The sequence below is a fragment of the Mus musculus genome, chromosome 1 (assembly GCF_000001635.26).
Source record: "Mus musculus strain C57BL/6J chromosome 1, GRCm38.p6 C57BL/6J".
Classification (NCBI taxonomy): Eukaryota; Metazoa; Chordata; class Mammalia; order Rodentia; family Muridae; genus Mus; species Mus musculus.
The window spans coordinates 170,976,917-170,986,990 of record NC_000067.6 but is presented as its reverse complement, the minus strand read 5'-3'; the positions used below and the strand labels follow the sequence as shown (position 1 = coordinate 170,986,990).

Genomic DNA, 10,074 nt, shown 5'->3' with positions numbered 1-10,074 from the left:
CTCAGCAGTTAAGGCTGTTTCTTGCTCTACCCGAGAGCCTGAGTTCACATCCTGGCACCCACAACCACGTGTAACTCCATCTCCAGGGAATCTGACACCCTCTTCTGGCTTCCATAGGCACCCCTACATGTGACATACTCATACAGGCGGGGCACATAAATAAAAATTAAAGATAAATATTTAAGAGCTGACATCATTTCACTAGGAAACTCATAATTAACATTTGAATATCTATATTCTAGTTGGCAGACTAAGATAAAGTTATTGAATAAACAGGGTTCTTTTTTTCCTTCAGTCTCAAATTCTACAGTTAATTCTTTCTTTCTCTCTTCCTCTTTCTTTCTTTCTTTTTCTTTTTTTCTCCTGTTCTGGGAGTTGAACATAGGACCTCATGTGTATTAGACAATTGCTCTACCACTGAGCTAGATTTCTAGCCCCAGTTAATTCTGAAATGCTTACATTTTAGCTAACCACTTTTTCAAAAAGAAGAGGTGTGTAAGAAAGAAAAGAGTAAAAACAAAATAGACAGGCAACAGTATCTGTTTATTAATGTAGTCCAAAAATAATCTTCAAGATACTCGGGTTCACACACGTACAAGACAAGGAGTCATTCTTACTGTCAGACAAAGTGTAGAAACTCAAATTAGCTTAAGAAAGACCCATATAGCTTAAAAGACCCACCAAACTGACAAGGAGAAAGCAGGCTAAGGCCCCAGTTATGCCTACCAGGGTGTTCTTACAAAGGGTTGGACTTGAGGGTGTGTAGAGTCCACAGACTCGTTTCTCTGCCTTACTGAATAGTGGTGGAGAGCAGATGATGCTGTCTAGAAAAAGGCTGTGGGATAAGGTGATTTCTGTATCTGTGTGGGACCCTTCAGTCTGCCCTCTGCATCTGAGATGTTTTTTCTCCAACATGGCTTTTCTGCAGAGTCAGCAAATAGTGTTGACAGCGGTTATAAGGTAAAAAACCAAAAAAAACCCAAAAAACCCAACAAGCTAGGCTCAGTCACCCATCTCCTCTTAGAGAAACAAGTAATAGTCTCCACCAGACGGTTGCCAGGATGGACAGGAGTTGCGGGCAGCTTATCAAGTTGACCAGGGTAGCCAAAGTGCTGTACCGAACTGGTTCACAGGGACAGTGCGAACACCTGTGCCTAGAATTCATGGACGGCATCAGCCGTTATGTTTTCTGTAACTCTAAAGGTTCAGTGTGGCAGGAGAGGGTGAGGTGCTCAGTCTACTGGGGTTGGAAAGCAGTCTCGAGATGCAGGAAACTTGCTTGCAGGGTCCTGGACATCCACCATTTGGTCCGTGGAATAATCTGCAACAGTTAAATAAAGCTTTTGGAGAGAGGGGAGGAGGAGGAGGAGGAGAAGAGAGAAAGGGAGTGGAAAGCAGAGAAAAAAGATTATTCAGTGAGGGCACACTGGGAAGAGGAACATCCTAGCTGGGGTTTCTATTTCCAGTGCTGACACAAAATGACCAGAAGCAACTTCAGGAGAAAAGGGTTTATCTTGTCTTACAGCTTGCTGTCCACCATACAGGGAAACCCAGGGTAAGAACTCAAGGAAGGAACCTGGAGACAGGAGTTGATGCAGAGGCCATAGAAGAGTGCTGCTTATTGGCTTGCCCAGCCTGCTTTCTTATAGCACCCAGGACTACCAGCCCTGGGGTGGCACTGCCCACAACCAGCTGAGCCCTCCCACATCAATCACCAGTCAAGAAAATGTACGCTTCTCTGGAGGCAAGTTCCTCTTCTGGCTGGCACTAAAATTTTCTCTCCCTGGTCTACGATTCTGTGGGAAATTTTAATTCTTTGGGGTCCATTGCTTTAATAGTATGATAGGTGCAAAAGTGTCATTGTAGTCTGTCTTTCGACTACCAGGGTAGTTACAGTTAGAGTGAGCCAATAAGTCTCATTTGCACCCACCCCTATCTGACAAGGAATATATATTGGACGGCCATCGCTTCCCAAAGTTCAGAGAAGTGGCACTTTGCTCAAGGTTATGTGAAACCATTGTTGGGCCAAAAATCAAATTTCCTTTTTTCCCTCCCCTGCTCCACTTAGGCAATTAGAGATAAACGTTCCTTTGTAGTTTAAGACCTTCACTATATCAAAGGTCTTGGCTTCCTTAGAAATAACTGTCTCTTACTCCCTCCTCCCTTCTCATTAGACCTCTTCAGCCTATTGCTGCTCTGAAGAAAAGAAACCTATGAACAAATTTACATTCTAGAGTTAATGATCCACAAAACCTAGGCCATTTGCATTTCTAAAAGGTTACCGGAGACCTGGTTTCCTTGGTGACATTTTAAGGCTAGATAGGTGCCACTACTGTCTGGATCTAGCTGAGATCTCTCAAACCAGAGCCTCTCTAACTCAGCCGCCTCTGTGATTCCGTCTTTGTGGTTGCTCTGCCTTCCCCTGGAGTCGGCTTCTGCCTGTAGTGTTTAGGGAGACGCAGTCCAGTGGTGGTAACCAAGAAACCCTAGAGGGGGCTGATAAAGAAATATCACAGGGATCCACTGAAATGGCGGTCAGGGTGTTAAGAGGAAGAGAAAGAAAACTCAACCAAGAAGAAAGAACACACAGAGAAGATGCAGGACCTGAGAACCACCTAGGTTTACAACACTCATCTACCCTGTTCAATTTGAGGCTATAAACACAGTTGCTACTGAAAGCAGCAAACTAGATTGTTCTAGTCTTTAATGACAGTACTTTTTTTTTCTTTTTTAAAGATTTACTTATTTTATTTATATGAGTACACTGTAGCTATCTTCAGACACACTAGAGGAGGGCATCAGATCTCATTGCAGATGGTTGTGAGTCACCATGTGGCTGCTGGAAATTGAACTCAGGACCTCTGGAAGAGCAGTCAGTGCTCTTAACTGATGAGCCATCGATCCAGCCCCCAATGACAGTACTAAAAAGAATTTATGACAATGTCTTAGTTAGGGTTTTATTGCTGTGAAGAGAAACTATGATCATGGCAACTCTTATAAAGGAAACATTTAATTGGGGTTGGCTTACATTTTCAGAAGTTTAGTCTATTATCACAGCAGGAAACACTGCAGTGTGCAGGCAAACGTGGTGCTGGAGAAGAAGCTAAGAGTTCTACATCTTGATCCACAGGCAGCAGAAGGAAACGGAGTGCCTGCCATACTGGGCATAGCTTGAGCATAGGAGACCTCAAAGCCTACCGTGCCACAGTGACACACTTCCTCCAACAAGGCCACACATACTTCAATAAAGTCATCCCCTGTGGGCCAAGAATGCAAACACATGAGTCTATGGGGACCATACCTATTCAAACCACCACGGTCAACTTTTAAGTGAACCTTTATTCATGAGTTTACTTATTAATCTTCACAACATAAATAGTTAAACAAAAGGAAGCAAGAAAGAGGGAGGAAGGGAGGGACAGAGGGAGGGAGGGACGGAGGGAGGGAGGGAGGGAAGGAGAGAAGGGGAGAGAGAGGGGGGCAAAGGCTAGAGCAGAAGTCTCTTTGGGGAGAATCAGCCTTCATTCACCTCTGGATCAACCTCCATAAGGTGTCTCGGACTGATCCCCAAAAGAAAGGAAAAGTCTGACTTTTTGTAAAGTTTTGGAGAGGGTGGGAAACTTCATACAACATGATTTAGTTTTCCATCGAGCTTGTGACAAAATGAGGAAGAGCCCAAGTAGCGTGAATTGAAAGCTGCCACATCACAGCACGGAGTGCTGCTTACCACTGTTCCAGAGAGAGCAGCAGAGAGGCCCAGCCTGATTCAGGCCTGGTAACAGTGCAGACTTGTGTTTTAACACTAAGAAAAAAAATCTCCATTTCACAGAGCTTGAAAACAATGAAGAATTTATGTGGAACTGCATGTCTGTAAAAGGGTCAGGCTTTGGATCTGGGTCTGTCTCTGAAACCTGTGGTCCTTGGTTGTTACTCTTGTTTGTTTGCTTTAATTTCTGAGGTAGGGTCTTTCTATGTGGTCCAGAGTAGCCTTATGTCATCCACGTCTTCACTGAAGCCATCATTCTCCTGCCTCAGGCTCCTGAGTGCTGAGATTACAGGTGTAATCCTACCACCGTAGTCATTTTGTTCTTTGTCAGCGGACTTTTGATTTTTCTGACAGATCTTTTCCAAGACTAGAAATACACACTTCCTATCACATGTTCCTTTTGAAGAATTTTCCTTTACAGCTGGCATCTTTCAGTTTTCAGTTGTGTGTTCCTATGTTTGCAATCATTTCTTTTACAAGCATCTCCTATGTTGTCCCTTCCAGCTGCATCAGGAAAGAGTCTCCGGGTTTGGTTTCAGCTTAGTGTTTCTGGAAATGCCCTACCTGGTTTTGTTACTTTCTCACTTGGTAGTTTTTCCAAAAGATATTGTCTTGATCTGCCATCTCAGTGAAATGGTTGGGTCTGAGAAAACTCAGTGTGCAAACCTTTCTGACCCTCTTCACATCTGAGTGCTCAGAGAAAACCACACATGCAGTATAAACAAATGAGGCTGCTCGAAGCTGCCACAACCATGCCAACAGGCATGGAGCTTCAGGGACACTAGCTAGAGTTGTCTGGAAGTTATTGAAAAAATACCTCCACAAGATCCAGCTTTAAGGCATTTTCTTAGTGGTTGGTTGGGGAGGTCCCAGCCCATTTTGGGTAGGGCCACCCCTGGGCTGGAGATTCTGGGTCCTATAAGTAAATCAGTACACAGCACTCCTCCCTGGCCTCTGCATCAGCTCCTGCCTCCAGGTTCCTGCCCTGTTTGAATTCATGACCTAACTTCCTTCAATGAAGAACAGCATATGGAAGTGTAAGGCAAATACATCCTTCTCTCCCCAACTTGCTTTTTGGTCATTGTCTTAGGGTTTTACTGCTGTGAACAGACACCATAACTAAAGCAACTTTTAAAAAGAACATTTAATTGGGGCTGGCTTACAGGTTCAGAGGTTCAGTCCATTATTATCAAGGTAGGAGCATGGCAGGGTCCAGGTAGGCATGGTGCAGGAGGAGCTGAGAGTTCTACATCTTCATATGAAGGTTGCTAGCAGAATGCTGGCTTCCAGGAAACTAGAATGTGAGACTTATAACCCACACCCACAGTGACACACCTACTCAAACACGGCCACACCTTCTAATAGTGGCACTCCCTGGCTAAGCACATACAAACCATCACATTCTACTCCCTGGTCCCCATAGACTTGTTCAAACATATGAGTATATGGGGACCATACCTAAACATAGCATAATGCAAAATACATTTAGTCCAATTTCCAAAGTCCCCATAGGCTATAGCAGTCCCAATAATGTTAAAAGTCCAAAGTTCAAAGTCTCTTCTGAGATTCATCAAATCACTTAACTGTTATCCTCAAAGCAAGACAGGAAACCAGCTAGGCAAAGTCCAAACTCTGTATCTCCAAGGCTGATGTTAACGCATTCTTCAGATCTCCAACTCCTTTTTCATCTTTGTTGACTACAACAAACTTCTTTCTCTTGGGCTGGTTCCACTCCCTGTTAGCTGCTTTCCTCGGCAGATAACCAATGGCTCTGGCATCTCAAACATCTTGAAGTCTCCAAAGCAACTTCAATGTTACAACTTCTTGTTTCAATGTCAGGGATCCACACATGATCTTCTGGGTTCCTCCAAAGGGCTGGTGTCACTTCCTCACCTCTGCCCTCTATAGCACTGTAAGCTCAGGTTGATCTACTCTACTGCTGCTATTCTTGGTGATCATCCCACGGTACTGGCATCTCCAATACACTGTGGTCTTCTGCTGCACTTAGGCTTTATCAATAGCCTCTTATAGACTCTCTTCATGGTGCCAAGCCTCAACTCCTTTGCATGACCCCTTCAGTCCTGGGCCATCAACTGCAACTGAGGCTGCACCTTCATGAATGGGCTTCCATGGCCACTAACAGTGCCAATCCTCAGCTGTTATTCATGTCCCCCTCATGCCTTCAAAACCAGTGCCAGCTGGGTGATTCTTACACATTACCAAGTACAGCTGCAGTGCAAGGTATAACCTTGGTCATCTCTGGAACACAGGTTCATTGTGGTCTCATAAAACACTTCTCAGAAGATTTTACCTCAGTGATGCTGGCTTCTTCTTAATCACCAGTAATTTCTTAGCTCCAGCTAACCAGCATCAATTGTCTTTTCCTCTTAAATATAAAGTCAGAGACATTTGTCCAAGGCTGCTAAGTTCTGCTGCTTGCAGAAGCTGGAACATGGCCCCTTTGTTCTATTACATTATCATTACCCTCCTCTTTTCCAACCCCTTCATTACCTAAGCTTGGCTGTCCTGGATCTTGCTCTGTAGATTGACCTTGAACTCATAGATCTGCATGCTTGTCTCCTGGGATTGACGGTGTGTACCACCATGCCTGGATTTAAGCTTTCTTCACCTAGAACTTGCTCTGTCTCAGGCTGGCCTTGAACTCACAGATCTGCTTGGCTTTGTTTCCTGGGACTAAAGACACCACTATGCGGGATCTAAACTTAACTGGGTAGGATCTTGCCCCAAATCCCACTCCCTTAATTCAGTGTAATATCCTTGAACACAGGATTCAGCTCCATTTCACTTCTTGGTGCCTCTTTAATACTCAAACCACCCCTTTCTCAGCTTGCTATGCTTGTTTAAAATGCTCTTCATGCAACTTAACTAGAGAAGTCTATGGTGGGCGTTTCTGAGACTTCTTTTGTCAGTGCAATAAATCCGAGTCTCTTCACCTCAGACTCAGGCACACTCTTCAGACAAGTGCAAAAATTAGCCACATTTTTTTCCACCAAAATACCACAAAAACAGTCTCTAGGCCACGTACTGAAATTATTCTCCACTGAAACCTCTTGAGCCAGGTCTGCCCAATTCAAATCGCCCACAGCAACAAAGTCTTCCATATTCCTACTAGGATGGCCCATTAAGTCCCACTTAAAGCATTCCACTACTTTTCAAATCCAAAGTCCCAACATCCATATTCTTCAAAACAAAAGCATGGTCAGGCCTATCACAGCAATACCCCAGTCCCTGGAACCAACTTCTTAGTTAGGGTTTTACTGCTGTGAACCCTATGACCAAGGCAAGTCTTAAAAGGAACACTTAATTGGGGTTGGCTTACACGTTCAGAGGCTCAGTCAATTATCATCAAGGCAGGAACATGGCAGGGTCCAGGCAGGCATGGTGCAGGAGGAGTTGAGAATTCTACATTTTCATCAGGAGGCTGCTAGCAGAACACTGGCTTCCAGGCAGCTAGAATGAGAGACTTATAATCCACACCCATCTACTCCAACAGGGCCACACCTTCTAATCATGCCGCTCCCTGGGCTGAGCTTATACAAACTACCATCATCTTGGTGTTTTGTTGCATCTATAGAAACCCTAATGAAGATCGAGTCAGTGCGAGAGTTCACAAACACAGACTCAAAGGTTCCCGAAGAGTTTGGAAAGCTGACTGAACACTATAGTCAGCACAAAGCTTTAATACTCAACACACTGGCTTTGTGCTCTGACTCTGTCCCTTAGGGTCATCTAGCCTAGAACGAACTATTTTAGCTTCTTTGAAGTGAAGTTTCTTCCTGTGCAAATTGAGCATGACCTGGGATTGCTGTAATCAGGTAAGTCTAGAGCCTGCTTCACAGTTAGTTAGCATCTCTATGTTTACATAATTACATTTTGTTTCTTAGTATGGTAACTATATACTGTTCTTATGTTTCCTTGTCTTTTGGTCTTTTAAAAGGGGTATAGTTTTTTTAATGTCCCAAAGGAAAAAAAGTCAAAGTTTGGGGGGCAGCATATCACACTGGAGTGTGACTTCACTGATCCAACATGACTGAGAAACTTACTCATCTTTTTTTCCCCCAGATGGACACATTTTATATTATTATTATTACTTTTAAACTTTTTAATGGTTCTGTGAGTTTTGCAGCACACACCCCAGTCCCACTCATTTTCCCATCCTCTAGTATCTACTCTCTGCCCTTGTAACCTCCCTCAATAAAAATACACAAACAAACAAAACAAAACAAAACAAAACAAAGCATAGAAACCTCTCACAGAGGAAGCTGTGGTGTGCCACAGTGTGTCTGTCCCACAATATACCTCTTTGTCCACACATCTTCACTTGCAAATGTTCACTGCAGTGAGTCATTGGTCTGGTCTGAGGTCTCTGGCTTCTGTGACACCATCAGTACTGGATCCTTACCGCGACTCCGCCTTGTTATCCTGTTGTTGCCCTGTGTCATGGAGATCCTGCAGCTTTGGATCAGCAGGACCAGCCCTTTTGCAAGTGCCCAGCAATTCACAGTTCACAGTGAGGGGTGGGGCCGGTTCTGCACATCACCTGGGTAGCTGGTGGCTGCCCAGACCCCAGGACAACCTCATGGTCTCTAGTGGCAATATGAGCCACCGATACTGACATCGACCCCTGCCACTGCTTAGCCACGGATCCAGATCCAGGTCCTCAGCAATAGCATGGGCGGGGACGTCATCATGGCCTCAGGTAGGGGGTCTGGCTATTCCACAACAGGCTTTGCCTCTCTTCCCTCTAGTCTCCAGTTCCATCTTCCTTCACAGTACTCAAATGACTCTACTTCTCTTTCTCTCCCATCTGTGCACTACACACTTGCACATTGTAGTGGCTCCCACTCCAGGCAGGGCATGTGGCTGGAGAGCCTCTGGGTGACCTCTGCCTGCACAGCGTGGCATGGCTTGGTCTATAGCCTCTCCTAAGGCATGGCAGCAGAGGGTCTATGGCTGGTTCCCCCCCTCCCCCCTTCTGTACCACGTAGCATGGAGTCAGGCAAGCTTCTGTGTGACTACGGCTGGGTGCCTGAAAGGAACGCTGGGGCTGTGTGGGAGGGGTGGCAAGAGAAGAATGAGACCAAGACAAAGTTTCTGATCAAGGCCCGATGTTTCCTTTTTGAATCTGAACTCTAAAAGGGGGGAAGCCCATCTCCTACTATGCCAGGATCTCGTGGCTTGTCAGGAACTCACAAGCTCAGCCTCTCAGCAGGTAGTGGCATCTTGGAAGAAGCTGCAGATATGGCAGGGCAATAGTCTTTACCTAGGTCGGAAGACTCCACCCGAGGTGGAATAGCCGGCTGTAGCATAAACAAGGTCTAAATCAGCCTCTCAAGGCTAGGGGAAGGCACACAGAGCCTTCACACAGAGTAGCAGCAGGCAGGTCTGAGGATATCTTCCTTCTCTCACGCTGTTCAGGCTGATCATCATGGCGGCAGGCAGGACTCTGTCTGCAGCCTGTCTGGGCTTTGTGGTAGAGAGCAGATCTCGGGGTCTTTCCCTGCCAAGCACCAGAACTGGGTGGCATGGTGGTTGGCAGGTCTCTGGATGTCTCCCGGGTTTACTTTTAACCTCTACTGCCATCAGCACAGTCCTGGGTGACACTGCGATGACCTCCTTGTCACTGACCTCCGCACAGCAATCAATGGTCCCAGTCGGAGGTAAATCAGGATGCTCTCTATTCTAATGATATATTTAAAGTACTGATGTCATCCCATTGCTCTCTTCCCATAGGTTAAAATTCAGATAAGAGCTGGCAGGGGCGGGGCTGGGAGATGAGATGGCACCTGTAGTAAAGTCATAGGGTAGATAGGGTGGAACTGTTGAAGGTTTCTGAAGACCACAGAGTGTAAGATGGTTTTATAATGTCATTTCCTTTACTATTACAGCATGCTTCCTGACAGAGCATTTTGGAAAGAGGCCTCAGAAGAGCTCCCCAAAACTGGTCCCCAAAATTGCATCATCTGGGGATGCTGACAGGAAGCAAGAAAAACAAAAATAGGATCCATCCGTGATACATTCATAGTCCTTTTTTTTTTCCCCAAAAAACCTCGAGTACAGTTGATTCTTTACCAGTGACAGTTTTAACCACCTTGTTTGGGAGGAATGTTTACTAAAGCCTTAAGTCTCTTTTTTTTCACGACCAAGAGAGATTTTCTGCGACCTAGTGGGTAGCAGCAGGCTGTGTTGCTAAGCATTCTACAGTGCACAGGACAAGCCCTCACCAGAGTTATGTGACAGCCATCCTGGCACTGCATACCTGCAATCTCAGTATCCTGGAGACTGAG

General features: G+C 45.3%; 2 long non-coding RNA genes across 4 annotated transcripts; one reads left to right on the top strand and one right to left on the bottom strand.

The window, feature by feature from the left end:
- Window positions 1-524: 524 nt before the first annotated feature.
- On the bottom strand, window positions 525-3,132 carry Gm10522. Its single transcript, XR_865725.1, has 2 exons — window positions 3,029-3,132; window positions 525-1,340 (listed from the first exon to the last, which is right to left on the bottom strand). It is a non-coding gene; the product is annotated as a predicted gene 10522 (long non-coding RNA).
- Window positions 3,133-8,235: 5,103 nt separating this feature from the next.
- Window positions 8,236-9,863, top strand: Gm34968. Of its 3 annotated transcripts, none has more exons than XR_003948187.1 (3): window positions 8,236-8,486; window positions 9,374-9,447; window positions 9,676-9,863. It is a non-coding gene; the product is annotated as a predicted gene, 34968 (long non-coding RNA). The 3 variants fall into 3 exon arrangements; XR_003948185.1 differs by having other exon boundaries at window positions 9,327-9,447; XR_373701.3 differs by lacking the exon at window positions 8,236-8,486 and having other exon boundaries at window positions 9,108-9,447.
- The last annotated feature ends 211 nt before the right edge of the window (window positions 9,864-10,074 follow it).